Source organism: Petaurus breviceps, unplaced genomic scaffold, assembly GCF_028583685.1.
Source record: "Petaurus breviceps papuanus isolate PSGF00001 unplaced genomic scaffold, PetGlider_PUasm1.0 551, whole genome shotgun sequence".
Lineage (NCBI taxonomy): Eukaryota > Metazoa > Chordata > Mammalia > Diprotodontia > Petauridae > Petaurus > Petaurus breviceps.
In genome coordinates, this window is record NW_027186372.1 from 27,918,480 (window position 1) to 27,941,974 (window position 23,495).

Here is a 23,495-nt window from a genome sequence, read left to right on the forward strand (position 1 = left end):
TCCATTCATCCAAAGGATCTAATACTCTGCCCCAACATTAGATTAAAATTCAGTAGGTACTTCTAAATAAACTAATTTTACATTTAATTCAATTTTATGGAGTATTTCTTAAGCACCTGTTATGTACTCATCCCCAAACTGGATGTCACAGGAAATTAAAAGAAAAATAAAAAGAAAGACATACTCCTTGCCCTAAGGGAACTTAGGTTAGTTAGGAGGCAGCTCTTGAAGTAGTTTAGATATGGAGTCAGAGAACCTAGGTTTGAATTTTCACTCTTTGTCACTTTGGGCAAATCTTTTCATCTCTTTAGGCTTTAGTTCCCTAATCTATAAAATGAGGGGGTGACAATGGACAAATCAATCAATTAGCATATATTAATCACTTCCCACGTGCAAGGCACTATGGGAAACATTAGGGAAAAACAAAATAGTCCTTGTCTTCAAGGATTTTGCATTCTGCCAAGAAACATGAACAAATGTGAGGATAAATACTTCTAAAAATATAAATTAATTAAAAGGTCATTTAGGAGGTGACATTAGAGATGAGTTTTGAAGAATTCTGAGAATCCTAAGGGGTAACTAGGTGACACAGTGGAGAGAATGCCAGGTCTGAAGTCAAGAAGAATCATCATTTTGAGTTCAAATCTAGCCTCAAACACATACTAACTATATGACCCTGGGCAAGGGTTTGTCTCAGTTTACTCATCTATAAACTGATCTGGAAAAGAAAATGCCAAACCACTCCAATATCCTTGGCATAAAATCCAAAATGGGGTCATGAAGAGTTAGACACAAGTCAAATGACTGAGCAACAAGGGATTTTAAGGAGTGGGGAAGGTCTAGATAAAGGCTCTGATGGGAGGTGGAAAGTCGTGTATGAAGAAGAGCAATCCAACTAGTTTTGCAGGACTGTAGACTATGTGAAAGAGAATCAAGTATAATAAACCTAGAAAGACAGATTGGAGCCAGGTTGTGAAAGACTTTAAATTCCATTTAAAGGACTTTATATTTTATCCTAGAGGCAATAGAAGACTTTAGAGTTTCTAGAGTAGAAGAATAACATCATCAGTCTGTTTTTTTAGGAACATCACTTTGGCAACCATGTGGAAAATGAATTTAAGAAACTTGAGACAGGGATATCAATTAAACAGTTATCACTACTATTGAAGGTATAGAGGATAAGATCTTGAATTAGAGTGTTAGGATATAAATGGAGAGAAGTGAACACATAAGACAGATGTTGAAGAGGTAGAATCCACAAGCCATTAACTGATATGGGTGGGAGCTAGAATAAATACAGAGAGTAAAGAACTGGAGATGGCTCTAAAGTTCCAAACCAAGGTGACAAGAAGAATGATGGAGGCTCTCAAAAATAAAAAAAAAAAATAGGGAAGTCCAGAAGATGAATGGGCTTGGGGAAAAACAATCAATTCTGTTTAAGACATCAGGTAATCAAGATCTGAAAGGGACCTCAGAGATAATCAAGTCCCACACCCTCATTTTAATGAAGAGAAAACCAAGGCACAGAGAGGTCAGGTGACTTGCCTTGGATTGTACAGTTGGTCAATGTCTCAGGAAGGATTCGAAACCTAAACTTCACATCCAGTTCCTTTTTCCCTTTGCCAAAATTCCTTGTATTTAATTTCAGAAGCCTATGGGATATCCAATATGAAGCATCTAATAGATAGTTGGTGATATGAGACCAGCTCTAACCAGCTCTTGGTCCTATGAATACAATATTTCAAAGTCAAGGTTAAAATATTTTAAACTAATCATATAAAATCTATATAGAGTGTATGAGATTTCTACAATGAGCAAAATTTACTACAGAATGTTAAATTGGAAAGCTCACGGGCATCAAACTGGCACAGAGTGGTGATGATTCTGTGAAATTTATAGTTACTGAGGAGTATAACATTCTTAGCTCCCCTAATCAGATCATACATCACAGAAGTGATCATTCTTGATGGTTTTAGATGAGCAGAAAGACAAACAAGATGCTGAAAGTAAATACAAAGGTGATCTTATAATTCCTACACCATTACCTAACATCACTCATTAATCATGGTGGAGAAAAAAATATCCATCATCTTTAGATCCCACTTGGGTCATAACAGTAATGTCTACAGATGAGCTGACATCGTAGATATGATAGGAAGAAGCAGACAATAGGACAGTTATATTGAAAGGAAACTATCACAGGGCTAGTGGGGGGAGGGGGATACAACAGCCAGCCTATTACATTATATGAGCAAATGTAATTGGAAAATAGCATTGACCTGGGAGAAAACACGAGTGCTAGTCTCAGATCTGTGATTTAATACCTATGTGAACTCATACAAGTCATTTACTTTCTCCAGGCCTTGTTTTTCTCATCTGTAAAACAAGGTTATTTCAGCTGATCTCTAGGGTTCCTCTTCAGTTCCTTAACATTCTATACACTAAGATCTGCTTCCCATTCTACCTGTTTGTGATTTTATGGATCTTTCCTTAAGCTAAGCTAACCATCCTAATTTGTACAGGAAGTCACTTGGGAGTTAATCCTCGGAAGAATAAATATTTTCTGCTGACCCACAAGTCAAAAAGGAGACATAAGCAAATGCAATTTTGAAATTATAATAAAAAAAGCTCCACCACAAGGATAGCTAGAACGGTGACTCTTACTAACTAATGTGTGTTGTTATCCACAGGGGAAATGTACAGCCTGGATTTTTACAGGTAAGAATAGCAATAACATTTCTAAAAATTTCCTGGTGAGAATACAAATGCAAATGCAGGCTCCCTGGCAAGAGGACAACTGTATAAACACATCAAATCCAGAGATACTTAGTAAAGCTGAGTGAGTTGAACTTCAGCTAGATCTAAAATGTAAATAGCAGCTCCCCAGTCCCTCACCCTCACTAGATCACTCTTTTTATTATTTTTTATTATTTGTATAACTGGATATCTCTGATTAGCTTTACAGGACGGTTATACAGGCACCAGTCATCCTACGACAGATGTGTTTGAAAAAACTGGATTCCACTCTCAGAAAGGCATTATATTTTAATAATTGAAGCTTAACAATTCTCTTTAGGCTATCTTAATACACACACACACACATATCCATGATAAACCACACCCATCTACTAGTCAATAGTATTTAAAAACTTTTTCTGTAGAGCAGCAGGCTGATTTGGGATAGTGAAAACTGGATTAAGACTTGGAAAACCTGGCTCTTAATGCTGGCTAGATCACTTATTAGCTATATAATTCTGGACAAGTTCAATAAAAATCAATTTCAGTTTCCTTATCTATACAACAGGATTGCTATTAATGAAACTAGCACTTATCACAGTGCCTGACAAATAGTAAGTTCTTCATAAATTCTTATTTGGTCCCTCTATTCCCCCCCCATTTACATAGTACTGTTGGTAAGAAAGTATATTGTAAACTTATGTAAATATGAAATTTGTACAAAAGTATTAGTGATGGTAGCCAACAACAGCAATGTCAATGATAACCAAAATAAAGGCAGAACTCACAAGTGATGAGGCTCTACTTCTAGTTCTATTACTCAGTCATTGTAAGCAGGTGAATGAGTTGAGTTACTGAAACAACACTCTGCTCCAGTTTCTCCATCTGCAGCATGGGAAGGACAAAAAAGGAATTTGTTATCTCTGTGTCCAGAAAAAGAAAAAGCATTATACTGTAAACAAAATAAATTTCTCATTCTATGTCCTTAAGCAAATTGCTTACAATTCTCTGCATCTCAATTTCCTTATCTCTCAAATATTCCTCATGGGGTGAGTGTGAGTATCATATGACATAAAAAATAGGGAAGTTCTTTGGAAATATGATAAAATGCAGAGAAGAATGGAAAGGCTTTTGTTAACTGATGCAAAGTGAAGCAAGTAGAACCAAGAAAACAATGGCTGCAATAATTATGATATAAGTGAAAACAATAACAAAACAATTAAGATTGAATGATATGAAAATGTAAAGACAAAGTTTGGCTCCAAAGAAAACCTATGCAAATGTTGTTGGGGTGTTGGAGAGGTAGGGGGATATGGATATAGAACATTTCATATAATGGCAGACATTTTTAACATGTTGGTTAATTTTGATGAACTGCTTTTCCCCCTTTTTTATTCTTCATTATAAAGGATGGCTCTGAGAAAGGAAGGAGACCACATTGGGAAACATAGGTTAGGTAAAACACACACACACACATTTATTTCTAAAAAGAAAAAGCAGTAAAGTGTGACAACTGTAGCTCTAGTCCAAAAGCCTTTTGACATAGGACCCTCTCTTCACTGGGCTCCCACTCGTGTGTGAAGGGAGGAGTAGACTTGGTAGGCTTTTCGAATTTCTTCAGGTCCTACAGTCATTTTGCACACTTCTGGTTTCTAGCTTCGAGAGAAAAGATGGAAGAAAACAAGCCAATCTCATAAGTACTACAAAAATTTAATGGAAAAATTATAGAATTATTATGGATATACCTTTTTTCTTTAAAAAAATCTGTATATTTGCAGATATTTTTAAAGGCAAGATTTGAAGGTGTTATGACTAAGGACTTGAAGTGAATGTACTTAATTTGAGATATCAGAATACCTGAGAAATGCTTAAATATTCCCCTAAATCAAGAGATTCATTGGTCCTTCCATGGATATAACCCATGGCCTCCTTGTATGCTCCTTATGCGTTTCTATTGAAGAAATTCAATTCTTGGTAGTCAGTCTTCTAATAATGAACCTAATACCTCAAAGAGACCAGTCATTGCTTTGGATCACAGATTTTGAGTTGAAAGGAGCCTTAAAATCATTCTATGTAAACCCCCTCATTTTACAGATGAGAAAATTGAAGTATAGAGAGGGTAAGTGATTTACCCAAGGGCACACAAGTAGTAAGTGGCAGAGGTGGGGTTTCAATCTAGTTCTTTTGATTGCTCTTTCCATAATACATTGCTGAGGAGAGGAAACACACTATCCTGCCCAACTTGGGAAGTAGACCATCACTCCTCTCTGCTGGCATAGCCTTTGAGAAATCAGGATTATTTATCTACTAAAATGGAGCTTTGTAAGACTTTGGTAGAGGTTAAATGAGAAAACATAGGCAAAAATCTTGCTATGCAACTCAAAGACAAATTAGCTACATGGCCTTCATCTCTTTTCTGTATCTCAATTTCCTCCATCTATAAAATAATGGAGCTTGGTTAGATAATCTCTAAGGTCCCCTTGAACACTAAAAGCCTATGATTCAATGATTTTACTTGATTAAAAGGTCTCTCAATGATTGCTGAACATCTCAAATATTAAAGGTCACAGGCAATGAGGAAATTAGAGAGGAGAATGATTACTAGAAGTTATAAACAGTTTCAACTGGCACCATTTTCCAGTCATTGCAACATCAGAGATGATGCCACTATACTTAATTCATAAAGACAGTTGACTTTAACATGAGTCTCATAACAAATAAGTATGGAAAATCAGAATGTATGGAAAGAAAAATTACCAAGGTGTATAAACTGGGACATTTTAATGTATTAGAACACTATACTTTTTTAGTAACATATGTACTTACTCAAAGTCATCACCTCTAACTTTGCCACTAATATGTAAAAAGATACCTAGAATTAATATTTATACATTATGTCAAAAATAGTATGGGCAGTTAATCTCTATAATAGGAAAGAACAATTAAAATATATTCTGTTTATACTTCCATTGTTAAGCAATTTGATATTATGTTTTATGCTCTGATTAGAGGAATGAAAATGAATGAAAATGATAATTAAGTGTCATAGCTGATACAAAATACTTTGTAGCATAGTGTACTGCAATCCAGGGTAAATAACTTCTATCCAACCAATTTCTTTCATCTAGTGCTTCCAAATTGAAAGGAACCTTACAAGATTATCCATCCTAATGCCTTAATTTTACATCAGAGGAAGCTGATATACATTGAGGATAAGTGCCTTGCCCAATGTCACATGGGTAGGAAGTGACAGAGCCAGTATTTGAAGGTAAGCCCTCTGACTCCCAATTCAGAATTGTTTCCATAGAATCAGTGGATAAAAAAGTAGACTATAAAAGAGGCAGAAAGAAAATTCACATTCCTATGCAGAAATTGTTCCCTGCAAAGGCTATTTTCATCTGCTTCCCTGCTTCTTTCAAAAAAAAAATATAAAAACTTGTGTTTCCCAACAGTTTTTTCCCAAGCTTGATCAAGGAAGAGCTCAGTTAAAGGGATAAATAATTTCTCTCCCTGTCTTCTTCCAATGTAGTGAAATTACTAGGCATTACACTGAAATTTCTAGGCTCCACTGTGACATGGAAACCAGGGCTTCTCGACCATGATTTTAAAGAGCCTTACAAGAGAAAAGCAGGAGGTGAGAGAAATGTTGTTGCAACATGAAGTGCCAAATTGTTGTTGATCATATTACTTATGAGAATAATTTCCCTCACATAACTATGTGAAAATATAAGGTAAAAAAATCAAAATACTGTTGCTTTTAAAAGGCAGAATAGTTTATTTACCAAATACATTTTTCCCCAAATACATTGAAGCTAGGTACTGTGGAAATCTCACCATTATAAGCTTACATAATGTGTTGGTTTAATGCCTGGAGGAAGCATTAACTAAATTCTCAACAGACTGTTTCCTGCTTCTATCCTAGTATTTTGTTTACTTTATTTTGCTGATTTTGTTAAAAAGTATAAACTATGGTCCTTTGAGAATAAGTATTTGTTCAATATAATAAAATAGGGTAGATTTGTTTTTTTTTTAATTTCTCTAAGAGTAGGTTGCTGTTATTCTGAAAATCAGTGACCCAGAATGTATATTTTGAAGTCAAAACTATGCTATGTATATGATTGCCTTTCACACTTGGGTTCCTTGTTTCAAAGAGAAAAAAGGAGCTGTTGGATTGTACATTGGTTATTACCAAACAAATGGAAATAATTTTATTTAATGAAAATATTTTCATCCTTGACATAGAAACATGACACTACATTTGGAAAACCCTTAATGATATGCCTTCTAAATAAATTCAAAAACCCTCTTAAAAATATAAGCTTACCTATGTCCTACAGACTCTAAGATGCATGGATTCAACATCATTCCCAGCTGAAATGGCAAAAAGAAAAAAAAATTCAGCATAGAATGTCTAATTACCATAATAAAACACTATTTAGTGCCAGATATTCTACCACTAGATACACATAACTCCCACTGATTTAAGTTGCTAATGAGTAAGTTGGCAAGCTTTCTAAATATCATGCATACAGTTAGACACTGAAAAATAAACCTGTGTTAGTAGCTTTGGCTGGTCACTATCACTGACGTGATTGTGAGGTACCTCCAAAGCAAGACACAGAGAGCTTTAATATTTTTGAAGTACAAAGGCTATAAGTCAATATCTTACCTACATTTTCATTTAGAAGGAAACTTCAATGGATCTGTCATTTAAAGGAAGTGACCACTCCCCACAACCCAATTTTCCTGCTGATTCTGCATAACACATGTACATACTTGTTTACCACTTGGGGAAGTTTCCACTGGGAGTCCACTCAGCAATACTAGTTGTGTTCCTCTCAAAGCTACAAAATCACGAATGTGGTATATGGATGGGCCATATATTATTTTTAGCTCTAACTACATGATCCACTTCCTCCTTTTCTGTTCTTGTTGCTGGATTAATGTTTTATATGGCTTCTTTTATACAAGTTATGGTTGGTATTGTGCTGCAACCTATTTATACCCACCATATGTCTCCATTGCCTTTTTGGTGACCCACAAATTTCATTCTTTGGAGACCATGTTTCCATGATTCACAGCTATATTATATTGCATAAGAATATTGATGTTAAAAAAGAAGACATAACAAAACAAAAAAAGTTGGGGTTTTTTTTAGTGTGAAGTTTAGGGTCATTGAAATTGTGTTTCCCAAATCAACTAGTTTCCTTTCTCCTCTCCAATTCTGAGCACAACTCACTGTTCATCTGGCATGCCTATCCAAGAGGTATATATATATATATATAATTAATATATATTAATAAATTAGCTCAAAATTATATTCAACAACAGATCACATCCTAATAATTACAGGAATGACTGAAAGGTACAGATATTGTAAAATCTCACTTTTTTTAACTATAAAAAAATAATCTGATTCAACAAAGCAAAATATAAGCTTAAAGATTATCATCCAACAAGGTGTTGTCCATGTATATATTAAGGCTGAAAAAAATCCCTCAAAAGACACAACAGAGCTAGCTTTATTCAGTGAGCATTTATTAATTTTAAGCAAAGAATAAAACAAGGAGATGAATACTTTCTCAAGGTATTTACACTATCATAGGGGATAGCCAGCAGAGAGATCAAATCACAGAGAGATTTCTCATATGTAATAAAGTCCTCTAAATGGTTCTCTTTGAATATGACACTATTTCTGCACTAAGCACTAAGTGAACATTACAGAGCCTCCTGAATAAAATTCAAAACTACTTCAAAATGTTTGACTTAAGAATCTATGAAGGCAGGAGCAGAGCCAAAATGGTGGAGAGAATACAGAAAGTTGCCTGAGATCTCCCCAGTTTGCCTTGGAAATAATGTTAAATCAAGTCTCTAAATGGATTGTAGAGTGACTGAACCCACAAAAAGAAGGAGTGAAACAGTCTTCCAGTTTAAGATAAGTTAGAAGGATTTCAGGAAAGATCTTTCTCACTTAAATAAAAGGAGGGTGCAGCACAGAGGAGACTATGTTCAGCCAAGCCAGTAGGAAATTTAGCCATAGTACACATCAGCAACTGAGGTCCCTTGGTCCTGGGTCAGCAGGCTAGATACATAGCAGGCCAGCTATGAGGCCTCCTGCCCCCCTTCATAAGGCAAACTGCTAGTCCCCAAATGCTGGAACAACAGCCACAACTAGGCCTGGACACCCTAGTGCATTGTACAAGCCTAAAGCACCAGAGGCCTTGAAGTAGAAGATCAGTAACTAGGCCCCTAGGTCTCAGTGCAAGAAGCTTGGAACAGAGTACCCAGTGCCCCAAGAGTAGATATAAGCTTTAAAAAGTGAGTAAAAAAAACAAAAAACCAAGAGCCTGACCATAGAAAGCTTCTATGGTGACAGAAAAGATCAAAACACAAACTTAGAAGAGGCCAACAATATCAAAATGCCTGCGTGTAAAGCCTCAAAGGAGAATTTAAATTGGTCTCATGCCAGAAAATTGTACTTGGAAGGGCTCAAAGGGGATTTTAAAAATCAAGTACGAGGTAGAAGAAAAATTGGGAAAAGACATGAGAATTATGAAAAAAAAACCATCAATGACTTGGGAAAGGAAGTTCAAAAACTGATTAAAGAAAACAACTCCTTACAAAAAGAATTGGCCAAATTGGAAAAAAAAAATCCACTGAATTAAATGACTCCTTTAAAAGTAGAATTGCTCAAATGGTAAAGGAGACACAAAAGCTAAATGAAGAAAATAATTGCTTAAAAATTGGAATTGGGGAAGTGTAACTAAAGACTCCATGGACCATCAATAACCAGGCAAACAATATTTTTTATAAATGAAAAAAAGATGACAATGTAAAATACCTCATTGCAAAAACAATTGACCTAGAAAATAGAACCAGAAAACATAATTTAAAAATTATTAGACTACTTGAAAGCCAGGATAAAAGAAAAAAAAGATTCTGGACATCATCTTTCACGAAATTATCAAGGAAACTGCCCTTAGATCCTAGAACCAGAGAGTAAAACACTCATTGAAAGAATCCACCAGAGGTGGCACAGTGCAGAGGGCACCAGCCCTGGAGCAAGGAGGAACTGAGTTCAAATATGGCCTCAGACACTTAACACTTACGAACTGTGTCCTTGGGCAAGTCACTTAACCCAATTGCCCTGCCTTCCCCCCTCCAAAAAAAAAAAAAAGAAAAAAAATAGAAAGAAAGAAATAATCTACCAATCACCTCCTGATAAAGATCCCAAAATGAAAACAACAGGGAATATTATAGCCAAATTGCAGAACTATTAGGTCAAGGAGAAAATACCACAAGCAGCCAGAAAGAAACAATTCAAGTATCAGTGAACCACAGTAAGGATTACACAGGATTTAGCAGCTTTTACATTAAATGACTGGTAGACTTGGAATATAATATTCCAGAAGGCAAAGGAGCTTGGATTACAACTAAGAATGAACTACCAAACAAAACTGAACATAATCTTTCAAAAGAAAAGATGGACATCCAAGGAAATAGGGGATTTACAAACTATCGATAAAAAGACCAGAGTTAAACAGAAAATTTGATCTTCAAATACAAGGCTCAAGAGGGGCATAAAAAAGTAAACAGGAAAGAAACAAAGCATGTTCTTCAATAAGATAAAATTGTTTACATCCCTACATGAGAAGATGATACTTGTAACTCTTGAGAACTGTATCTTTATTAAGGCAGTTAGAAGGAGTATACAAAGAAAGAGGGTGTGGTTCTATGTTGACTTTGATGTGATAATATTAAAAAAAACAAGGGGTTAAAAAAAGGATTGTACTGGGAGAAGAGGAAAGGAGGGGGATAGAATAGAGAAAATAACATCACATGAAGAGGCACAAAAGACCTATTACAGTAGAGAGAAAGAAGATAATTGGGTGAGCAATGTTTGAATTTTACTATCATAGTATTTGACTCAACGAAGGAGTAACATACATACTCACCAATGTATAAAATTTTATCTTATGCTACAGGGAAGTAGGAAAGGAAAGAGGAAACAAAATGAATGGGCTGATAGAAGTGAGGGAATATTGAGGGAGGTGGAGGTTAGAAGCAAAATACTGCTGAGGAGGGACATGGTGAAAGAAGGGGAAAAAGTACAAATGGGGCAAAAGTGGGATGGGGTAATATACAGTTGGTAATCATAACTATGAATGTGAATGGGATGAATTCTCCCATAAAATGGAAGAAGACAGCAGAGTAGATTAAAAACCAGAACCTTAAATGATATTGTTTGCAAGAAACACATTTGAAGCAAAGAGATACACATAGAGTAAAGGGAAAAAGATGGAGCAGAATATATTGTGCTATAGCTGAAGTACAAAAAAGCAGTAGTAATAATCCTGATCTCAGACAAAGCAAAAGCAAAAATAGATCTAATTAAATGAAGTAAGAAAGGAAACTACATTTTGAATAACTGCACCATATACAATGAAGTAATATCAATACTAAACATATATTTACCAACAGGTGTTGTATCTATATTCTTAGAGGGGAAGTTAGGTGAGTTACAGGAAGAAATAGACAGCAAAACTATACTAGTGGTGGACCTCAACCTCCCCCTCTCAAACTAATCTAACCATAAAATAACCAAGATAGAAGTTAAGAAGGTGAATAGGATTTTAGAAAAATTAGACATGATAGATATCTGGAGAAAATTGAACAGGGATAGAAAGAAATATGCCTTTTTCTCAGAAGTACATCATACCTACACAAAAATTGACCATGTACTAGAGCATAAAAACCTCACAATTCAATGCAGAAAGGCAGAAATATGAAGTGCATGCTTTACAGATCACGATGCAATAGAAATTAGATGTAATAATGGGTCATGGAAAGACAGGCTAAAATTAATTGGAAAATAAAAAATATAATCTTAAATAATGAGTGGATCAAACAACTATTCAGAAACAATTAATAACTTCATCAAAGAAAATGACCAGAATTAGAAAATATACCAAGATTTATAGGATACAGCAAAGCAGTTCTTAGGGAAAATTTAATATCTCTAAATGCTTACATGAATAAAAGAGAAAGAGGTCATGCAATTAAAGAGTTGGATATGCAACTAAAAAGGCTAGAAAAAAGAACAAATTAAAAGTCCCCAATTAAATAGTAAAATAGAAATTCTGAAAATCAAAGTAGAGATCAATAAAAGTAAAAGTAAGAAAACTATAGAATTAATAAAAATAACTGATTTAGAGACAAAAACAATAAAATAAAGTAACCTTTGGATAATTTAATTTAAAGGAGAGAAGAAAAGCGAATTACCAGTATAAAAAATGAAAAGGTTGAATTCCCCACCAGTGATGGGGAAATTGAAGCAATAATTAAAAACTATTTTGTCCAACTATATGCCAATAAATCTGACGATCTAACTGAAATATATGAATACTTACAAAAATATATATCACCCAGATTAAAAGAAGAAATAAAATACTCAAACAACTCCATTTTAGAAAAGTAAATTGAACAAGACATCAATGAACACCCTAAGAAAAAAATTTCCAGGGTCAGAGTTATTTACAAGTGAATTCTACCAAATATTCAAAGAACAATTAATAGCAATACTATATACACTTTTTAGGAAAATAGGTGAAGTAACAGTCCTATCAATTTTTTTTGACACATGTATGGTGCTGATACCTAAACTAGGAAGAATCAAAAGAGAGGAAGAAAATCATAGATCACTTTTCCTAATAAATATTGATGTAATAATTTTAAATAAAATGTTAATGGAGAGATTATAACAATTTGCCAAGAGGATAATATACAAAGATCATATGGGATTTATATCATGAATGCAAGGATGCTTAAATATTAGGAAAACTATCAGCATATTTGACCATACCAATAAAAAAACTACTGGAAAGCATAAGATTATCTCAATAAATCCTGGAAATCTTTTGCCATAATATAGCACCCATTACTATTTAAAAAAAACCACTAGAGAGCATAGGAATAAATGGAGTTTTCATTAACATGATAAGTAGTATCTATCTAAAACCATTAGCAAAAATGATATGTAATAAGTACAGCCTAAAAGCATTCCTAATAAGATGAAGGGTGAAACAAGGATGCCCATTATCACCAATATTATTCAATAATGTACTAGAAATGTTAGCTTTAGCAATAAGAGAAGAAAAAGAAATGGAAAGAATTAGAACAGACTAAGGAAACGTGGTCATCACTCTTTGTAGATGATGTGATGGTATACTTAGAAAATCCTAAAGCATTAAGTAAAAAAAAAAACTATATGAAACAATTAACAGCTTTAATAAAGTTGCAGGATATAAAGCAAACCCACATAAATAATTAGCATTTCTACATATTGCTGACAAAGCCCAATAGCAAGAGAAAAAAAGGAATTACATTTAAAATAATTGTGGACAAAATAAGATCTTTGGGAGTCTACCTGCCAAGATAAATCCAGGTTTTGATATGAATACAATTACAATACACTTTTCCCATAAATAAAATCAGATCTAAGCAACTGGAAAAACATCAGTTGTTCGTGGGAAGACTGAGCTAATACAATAAAAATGACAATTCTGCCCAAAGTAATTTATTTATTCAGTGCCATACCAATCAAACTTCCAAAAACTATATTATAGAGTAACAAAAAATTATAACATTCCTCTGGGAAAACAAAAAGTCAAGAATATCAAGGGAATTCATAAAAAAATTATGCAAAGGAAGCTGGCCTAGCTGTAGGAGATCCAAGAATAGATGATATAGCAGCAATAATCAAAACTATGTGGTAGAGGCTAAGAAATAGAGTAGTGGATCAATGGAATGGGTTAGGTACACAAGACACAGTAGTAAATGAATTTAGTAATCTAATGTTTAAAAAAAAAACAAAGACATAAACTTCTCGGATAAGAGCTCTTTCACAAAAACTGTTGGAGGAAAAATGGAAAATAGTATCACAGAAACTAGACATAGACCAATATCTCACACCATATACCAAAATAAGGTAAATATGGGTACATGATTAAGACATAAAGGTTAATGGCATAAGGAAATTAGGAGAGCAAGGAATAGTTTACCTGTGAGCTCTATGGAGAAGGGAAGAATTCATAACCAAACAAGAGATGGAGAAATTATGAAATCACATTATGAAATTCAAAATGGATGATTTTGATTGTATTAAATTAAAAAGGCTTTTGCATAAATAAAATGAAAGCAACCAAGATCAGAAGGAAAGCAGAAAGCTAGGAAACAATTTTTTTTAGCCAGTGTTTCTGATGAAGGCCTCATTTCTCAAATATATAGAGAACTGAGTCAAATTTATAAGAATACATCATTCCTCAGTTGATAAATGCTCAAAGGATATGAACACTATATTTTCAGATGAAGAAATTAAAGCTATCTATAGTCATATGAAAAAATGCCCTATATCACTATTGATTAAAAAAATGCAAATTAAAACAACTCAGAGGTACCACCTAAAACATATCAGATTGACTAATATGAAAGAAGAGGAAAATGATAAATATTAGAGAAGATGTGGGAAAATGGGAACATTATCACATTGTTGGCAGAGTTGTGAACTCATCCAACCATTCTGGATAGCAATTTGGAACTGTGCACAAAAGGCTATAAAATTACGTTTGGTCCAAGAACACCACTACTAGGTATCCCCAAAATATCAAAAGGTCAAAGGACCCACATGTACAAAAATATTATAGAAGCTCTTTTTGTGGTGGCCAAGAATTGGAAATTGAGTAAATATCCAGCAATTGGAGAATAACTGAATAAATGTTGGCATATGAATGTAATGGAATACTATTCTATAAAAAGTGACAAGAGAGGGGCAGGCAGGTGGCTCAGTGAGTAAGAGCACTAGCTCCAGTGTCAGGAGGACCTAGGGATCAAATCTGGTCTCGGCTACTCAGCACCACACCCAGAAATAACTGGCCGTGTAACCTTGAGCAAGTTACTTAACCCTGATTGCTTAAAAAAAAAAATAGTGGTGTGCTGGTAAATGTTTAGGGGAGGTTAGGTGGCGCAGTGAGTAAAGCACCAGCCCTGGAGTCGGGAGGACCTAAGTTCGATTCCGGCCTGAGATACTTAACACCCACACAAAAATACTAGCTGTGTAACCTTGGGCAAGTTACTTAACCCCAATTGCCCTCCAAAAGGCAAAAAAAAAGTGACAAGAGGGGGATTTCAGAAAAAACCTGAAAAAACATATAAACTGATGCTGAATGAAGTGAGTAGAACCAGAAGAACATTGTACACAGCAACAGCAACATTGGGCCATGATCAACTACAATAGATTTAGCTCTTCTCAACAATACAATGATCCAAGACATTTCCAAAAGATTTGTGATGAAAATGCTATCCACATCCAGAGAAAAAACTATGAGGTCTGAATGCAGATCAAAGTATACTAGTTTCATTTTTTAATTTTGTTTTTGTTTTTCTTTCTTGTGTTTTCCCCCTTTCGTTCTGATTATTCTTTCACAATATGACTAATGCAGAAATATGTTTAACATGATTGTACATGTATAACCTATATCAGATTGCTTTGCTGTCTCAGGGAGAGCAGAAGAGAAATTTGGAATTCAAAATCTTACAAAAATTAATGTTGGAGGGGCAGGTAGGTGGCACAGTGAATAGAGCACTGGCCTTGAAGTCAGGAGGAACTGAGTTCAAATCCAACCTCAGACACTTAACACAAAATCTAGCCATGTGACCTTGGACAAGTCATTTAACCTCAATTGCCCTACCTTTCCCTCTACAAAAAGCAAAACAAAAAAATGAATGGAAACTTTCTTTACCTGTAATGATCAAAATACAACAAAAGGAAAAAAAAATAATCCATGCAGTAAAAACAATGTGGATGATTAATGCTCATAGTCTGGATTATACTATGTAGTTTTGATGATATATAACAGTTTCTTTTTTTATTAGATTTCATGAGACTTTTAAGAACCTCAAAAAAAAAACCTTATTTACTCTAAATAGGATTTCCATCTCCCCAAAGCACCATGCACTGAAATAATAAATTCTGTACCAGAAAGCAAAAGACTATAGATCAATTTCCAGTGGGATCATGTAAAACTTTAGGCAAGTCAATTAATATCTCTGAGACTCCGCTACCACATCTAAAACTAAGATTCTGAATTAAAATGATCTATAATATCTTTTTTATTTCTAAGATTCATTTAATCTACAAGCTTCATGAGCCCCCTCAGGACAGGGCACATAATTGCCATTCAAATAAATAGATATTAAGCTATAGTAACTGATTTGCTTCTTTTATAAAACACACAGATATGCATACATATATGTATACATACATACATTTATATTTCACTTTGACTTAAGATTACCCATAGATACTTGGAAAAAATAAAAACACAAAATCAAGCTGCAATACATATGTTATTAAAATGCTTAAAAGCTACCTTTAGAAAATTATATTGTTTTCCATTAAACTAGTAATCCAGTAGTATAGTGTTATTTTAGCACCTCTAGTAAACTTATAGACTTAAGGGCCATGAATCTGAAAATGTTTTTCCATGCAAATTTAAGTTATCACAGATGGCATGAAACATTAAACATGAAAGGAAGTTAGATTTAAGATGAAGAAGTTGCTAATGTTGTTTAGAAAATTGAAAGGCGAATAAATGTGTATATGTACATATATCTGTATATTTTTGTGTGTATACACATAATAAATATGATTATGTATACAAACATATATATGTGCATATGTCTGTGTGTATATATGTGTATGTGCGAGTTTAAACTTTGTTTAGCAAGATTTCTCCCCCCCCCATCCCAACTCCTAAAGAAATCAATTTTGTCATCCACTCCACATGTGATATTTAAGTAGTGTTGCATATACTTAGGCATGTTGTCACTAGAGTATCCTTCCAGGTATTTCTCTTCATAGTACTATGTCTACTGCATTTTCGACATGTACCGATAATGTGCATTTGTCTTATTTCAGTTTTAATACTACCACATTTATTAACAGAGATGACAGGAAAATCAACCTTATTTTAAAGGGCTGATACCTATCTTTATGCTATATAGTTACTGCTTTTGTTTATGCCCCAACTGATCTTTGCAAGGGATAAGAAAGATTTTGAGGCTGAGTGAGGAATATAATGTGAGTTCTAAAGATCATTGGTTTGGGACTCTCATTATGAAGATAAATGGATATGTGAAGGGTAGGATTGAGTTGTTAAGAGTGGGACAGAGTAAAACTCTTTAGTCTCAAGGTGCTTCTGTCGGGGGGGTAGGGAGAGAGGGAAAGGGAGAGGAAGAAGGAGGAGGAAGAGAAGGAGGAAACAAAGAAAGGAAGGAATGAAGGAAGAGAGAGAGAGAGAGAGAGAGAGAGAGAGAGAGAGAGAGAGAGAGAAGAAATAAAGCAGAAGACCGAAGATAATGGAAATGAGAGGAGAGGAAAGGAAAAAGAAAATGTCAATCCAATTTCAAGTCACCAACCTGAATAATACTCTAGGAAGAAGACAACATGAGAGGAGTCTCCATTAAGACCCTATCCCTAGCTTACTGCATTAGATCCTTCAGGGCATTTCCCCTTGGGTGAAAACTGGAACATTTTCTTTTGGTTGAACCGAGTTACCTCACTCCTAATGGAAGTGTTACTTCACTCTTTTTGTGTCTGGTATATATTCTACTATGTGTATTTTCCCTGATTTCTGTTTTCCTATTGACTTAGATATATGGTATCTGTCCTCTTTTTACTCATGGCTATTAATTGTTATCTCACAAAGACTAGACTTATGAAGCTAAGCTCTATCTGGTGGATCCAACCAAGCCAGAAAGTCTTTGAATACAGGCCCAGTGAAAGATTTTGTACTCAATGACTAGCCTAGCTAAGTTGGAAATGGTTCATCACCAGAAGATTGTTCACAAAATAGGGAATTTTGGCCATGGCAACTCATTAACATTGTGGTCCTCAAGCTTATAAAGGTCTGTATAGTATCTGACCTACATGCTCAAAGCAAATAGAGAAAAGGAGCTAAGAGAAAGAGGGGTGATAATTAAGGGAGATAGTGGTCAGAAGCAGTATTTCCTTAGAAGTGTGACAGAGTCATAATCCAAAGAGATGCATAGGCAAAGATATTGGAACAAATATAATAAAATTAAATTAAAAGGGATAAATTTAAATCTTCAACATGGATTGAAAGAATCAATTTCACATGTAGAATATGATAGAGATATGGCTAGATATCATTTGATAAGATTTGGCCCCAAGAATGAAACTCTTACACCCAATCTTTAAAGCTCCTCTCTTGCCTTCGATGTCCTAAATTTTACATCACATAACTTAAGTGCCACTCTATACTTTAAGACCTATGTTAACCTCACACTTTCAATTGCTAGTTTCTTCTTGAAATTACTTTGATCTTATTCATATCTGCAAAGAATGCATCTCCCAATAGATTGAAAGCTTCTCAAGGTGAGGACCTTTATAAAAAATATATTCTCAGCTTAACACAGTGGTGTGGAAAAAGTAAGCATTTAATAAATAATTATTAAATTAAAATTAACTAGGAAGACCATCATCCCATTGTATTCTGCCTGGGTCAAATAATATCTATTCCTCTCAGAGTAAATGTGTTTTCACATCTGAGCCACAGTTCTTGGCTCTATCTTTTAGGAAAGATGTTACGTAAGTTGTAGTGTCCAAAGAAGGGTAGTCAGAAAAGTGAGAGAACTGAAGAATATTCCATATAAGGATCATAGAAAGGAACTGGGAACATTTAACCTGCAGAAGAGAAAACAATGCAGATATGATTGCTGTCTCCTAGTATTTGAAGGGCTATCACCTAGAAAAGAGATTAGATTTTGTTTGGTACCAGAGAGTAGAGTTAGGCACGCATAATGGGCACTAAAATGCTTATATAATTTGACTTGATACAAATTTTATCTTGGTGTAAGGGGAAAAACTTCTCCCTTGCTGAAAGTAATCAAGTATAGACTGCCATGTTGTAGAGAGAGGATTGATATTCAAGTAGGAGGTGCACAATTAGATACATCCAAATGTGGAGTGGGCTGCCCTAGCACATAATGTGTATCCCTTATTAGAGATTTTTAGGGGAAGAAGCATAATGAATATTTATTGGGTATGTTATAGAGGGAATTCTTGTTCAGATATGAATGGGATTAAAGGACAGCTGTGATTTCTTTCAGCTAAGAGATTTTCAGAAAACATACCCATAGTAATGAGCCTCTGATTTCAATACCATTAACTCATCATGGATGGGATGCCTTCTCACAAGGCTGGTCAATACTCTCTCTAAAAATATATAGTATTGGGGCAGCCAGGTAGCAGAGCAAGTAAGAGCACTGGCCCCAGAGTTGGGATGACCTGGGATCGAATCTGGGCTCAGACACTTAGCACCCACCCAGAAACACCTGGCAGTGTAACCTTGAGCAAGTTACTTAACTCCAATTGCTTATATACATACATACACACACACACACACACACACACATATATATATATAGTATCAGTGTATCACAGAGAGTCCTAAGAAACTGATGACAGCTCCAGTGTAAAATAGCCAGTAGTGTCAAATTAGACATGAACCAAGTTTTTCTGGGCTCCAAGTTCAGCTCTCTAGCCATTACACAACACTATATCTCTTACAGAAAAATGGTTTGCAAATAATAAACAATGCATAAAGTCCAATTTTATGAATACTTCAGCGAATTAAATTGCCAGTTCAGGAAAATTGGTGCCATAAGGTTTTAAGGAACACACGATCTTCATTTTCCCCTCCAAATAAAAAAAAAGAAAAATAAAAACTACTAAAATGCCAAACAAGAGAATTAAAGTTTCTGCTTCAAAAAAGATGAACAAACAATAAATTTGTTAGAATATTATGACTCTTGTAACTATTATCAAAGTAATGGATGTTATATATACATTATGAAGGAAAGTCAAAATACTAGTAGTATAAGTAGCACAAAAATATCAATCATAGGCAAATAACATTGTAAAAGTTCAAACAAAGATTAACTTTGGATGAGAGAGAGGGAGAATGAAAGAGAATGGCAGAGGAAGGAGACAAAAATGGAGGGAGAAAATAGGAATTAAAGCATTGAAACAATGGAATCTAAGTTGAATTGAAAATAAGAATTCATTGGGGGATAAATAATGAAAATATATTTTTCTTAAATGACAGAATTATAGAATATGAAAGTTAGAAAGGACCTTAAACTCATGTAATTCAAGCCATACATGAACAAAAATATCCATAGAATTTTTTTTCTAGCAATTGAAGCAAAACCCACTTGTTTCTGATGCATCACATTTCATTTTGGGGCACTTCTTTTTTTTATTTATAAATAAAATTTCATTTTCCCCCAATTACATGAAAAAAATTAACATTGACTTTTTGTGAAATTTTGAATTCCAAATTCTCTCCCTCTCTTCCCTTCCCCCTCCCTGCAATGCTACATAATCTGATATAGGTTATGCATATGCAATCATGTAAAACATAAAGGGAAAAATACTATGCTTTGGTCTGGAGTCCTTTGGGATTCTCTTGGATCATTGTATTGATGAAACTAGCTGAATCATTTACAAATGATTTGTTCATTATACAAAATTGTTGTTACTGTGTACAGTCCTTTCCTGATTCTGCTCACTTCACCCTGCCTCAATTTACATAAATCTTGCCATGTTTTTCTGAACCCATCACTTTCATCATTTCTTATAACACAGTAGTACTCCCAACACAATCATATACTACAACTTGTTCAACCATTCCCCAACTGATGGGTATCCCTTCAATTTCCAATTCTTTTTGCCATCACAAAAAAAAGAACTACTATAAATACCTTTGTAAATAAATCTTTTTTTTTCTTTTTTAAAAATTTCTTTGGGACACAAACTTAGTAGTGGGATTGCTAGATCAAAGGGTATGCACTGTTTAAGAGTCCTTTGGTTATAGTTCCACATTGCTCTCTGCAATGGGGTACTGCTAATTTTTAAGTTTTGCCTCCACCCCTGATATTGACCTTACATATGTCCTTTCTGAAACTTCTATCCATCATTCCTAGTTCTTTCCTATGGAGCCAAGCAGAAAAGATCAAATGCCTCTTTCACCATGACAGACTTTCAAATATTTGTAAAGAGCTTTCATAACCCTCCTGAATCTTTTTATTTTCCTATAGGCTATTCCTTTTATCAGCCCTCATAAGGCAAATATCTGGGTACCTTCCCATTCTGGTAGAACTCCTCTGAATATGCCCTAGCTTAACGATATATCTTTAAAAAAAATATGTCATGTAGAACCAAACATAGTCCTTTTGATATTCTCTGACATTTGGGAACAGAACAATTACTTTCCCTCCCCACCCCCCAGTAGACATTATCCTACTCCCAATACAAATTAAAACTGTTTGGGCAATGGGAGGTGAAGGAATAGAGCTTCAAATAACAGTATTGACTCATATTGTATTTGCAGTCTAGTAAAATGCCTATTCTTTTTTTTCTAGATGCACAATATAAAGGCATTACTCACACATTTTACACTTACATAGTTTACCTCTTTCAACCAAATATAAGGCTTTAAATTGATCCAATTTATGGATTATAGGCCAACTTGATGATTGTTGTCGAAGTCTTAACTCCAAGTGACTCATAAAAAACAAACAAACAAAGCCACAGATGCCTCCATTGGAGTCCTGCCCTGCTGACATCAAAACCATGAATGATTGATTTTGGTGACTGGATATTCAATCAGTTTCAAATCCACCTGGTTATATAATGGTCTTGCTTACATCTCTGCATCTTTTATACAAGGATCTCATGACAGACTTTGTTTAGTGCTTAAACAAGTATTAATCAAACATGTGCAGACTTAATTCATGGACTATTTCACTTAAAGATAAATCACAAAAATCAAATTTTGAACATTACAATTTGAATAAAAATTAGATAATTTCTTAAAAGTAATAGTAGACTCTATTGTTTGAAATGATAAAGTACAGATTCATTTAGCAATGAAAGAAATTGTTAACATTTTTACGAGCTTTGTATTTGAAAAATAATTTAAATAAACAGGAAATGAAATAATTGACGTGGTAAATAAAATTAAGAGATTTTTGGAAGAATAAAAATATTGATAAATAAAAGCTAATTATAATTAAAGTTATGTATAAAAAAATTAAATAGCAAATTAGCATTGAAAAAGAAATGATAGTTGGGGCATGAAAGTCAAGACAATTTCACACCTATCCACATTGCTCTAAGCAATGAATCTGAGAACCTGCAAGAAAAGGATGAATATTCAGAAATAATAAAATATTATAAAATGCCTAAATTGAAAAACTTAGAAGGGAATACTCTAAATATTTCAATCTCAGAAAGAAACTCAGAAAATAATTGACATTTATACAGGGAATTCAGGAACTTTTAGTAAATTTACAACTTTATCCTGTATAATGTTTTAGTGCTTACTAAGTATATATACTTGCATACACATATATGCACATATGGGTGTATGTATATATAGGTACATAGATGCATGCATATGTGTATATATGTATATTTAATATCTTATTTGATTCATGCAAAAATATTTAGGACAAAAGTATAAATATTCCCATTTTCTTTTCTTTATTTTATTTTCTCAATTTTATCAAAAATTTTCAACATTGTTTTTCAAAAATTTTGAGTTTCAAATTCTCTCCTTTCATTACTTTCTTTCATGTCCTTGAGAGGGCAAGCAATTTGATATAGATTATACATGTGAAGTCATACAGAACATATTTCTATATTAGTCATATTGCAAAAGAAAGAGAGAGAGAAAGAGAGAGAAAGAAGGAAAGAAAGAAAAGAAAAGAAAGAGACTTATTTTTTTAAAGCATGCATTTATTTGCATCAAAACACCATTAATTCTTTCTCTGGAGGTGGCTAACATTCTTCATCAAAAGTCCTTTGGAATTGTCATGGATAATTGTATTGCTCAGAACAGTTAAATCATTCACAATTGACCATCATACAAGATTGCTGAATTGTTAAATGTTCTCCTGGTTCTATTCACTTCTCTCTGTATCAGTTTGTGTAAATCATTTCAGGTTTTACTGAAACTTTATTACTTATCATTTCTTATAGCACAATGATATTCCTTCACAATCATATACCACAACTCGTTCAATTATTCCCCAATTGGTGAGCAGCGCCTCAGTTTCCTATTCTTTGCCACTAGAAAAGAGCTGCTATAAATATTTCAGTGCATGGAAGTCTTTTTCCTTTTTCTTCAATCTCTTTAGGATAGAGACTTAGTTGTGATATTGCCAGGCCAAAGGACATGCACAACTTTGTAGTCCTTTGGGCATAATTCCAAATTATTCTCCAGAATGATTGGGTCAAATCACAACTTCACCAACAGCAAATTAGCATCCTAATTTTCCCAAATCCCCTTCAACATTTACCATTTCCCTTTTCTATCATATTAACAAATCTGATAGGTGTGAGGTGGTAGCATAGAGTTGTTTTAATTTGCATTTCTCTAATCAATATTGATTTAGAGCATTTTATATGATTGCAGATAGCTTTGATTTCTTCTGAAAATTGCCTGTTCATATTTCTTGACCGTTTATCAATTGGGGAATGACTCCTATTCTTATAAATTTCACTCATTTCTCTACATATTTGAGAAATAAGGTCTTTATCAGAGAAACTTGCTATAAAAACTATCCCCCAGTTTCTTTCTAAATCTGTCTGCATTAGTTTTGTTGGGGCAAAA

General features: G+C 34.1%; 1 long non-coding RNA gene across 1 annotated transcript in view; it reads right to left on the reverse strand.

Annotated features, from left to right (window-relative positions):
- Window positions 1–3,081: 3,081 nt before the first annotated feature.
- The window catches only part of LOC138172558 (uncharacterized), a 264,181-nt gene continuing 243,767 nt past the window's right edge, over window positions 3,082–23,495 (reverse strand). The window contains exons 2-3 of the long non-coding RNA XR_011171154.1: window positions 7,061–7,107; window positions 3,082–3,621 (exon numbers count right to left, since the gene is read on the reverse strand). This is a non-coding gene — a long non-coding RNA (uncharacterized lncRNA). The remainder of the gene's footprint in view (window positions 3,622–7,060; window positions 7,108–23,495) is intronic.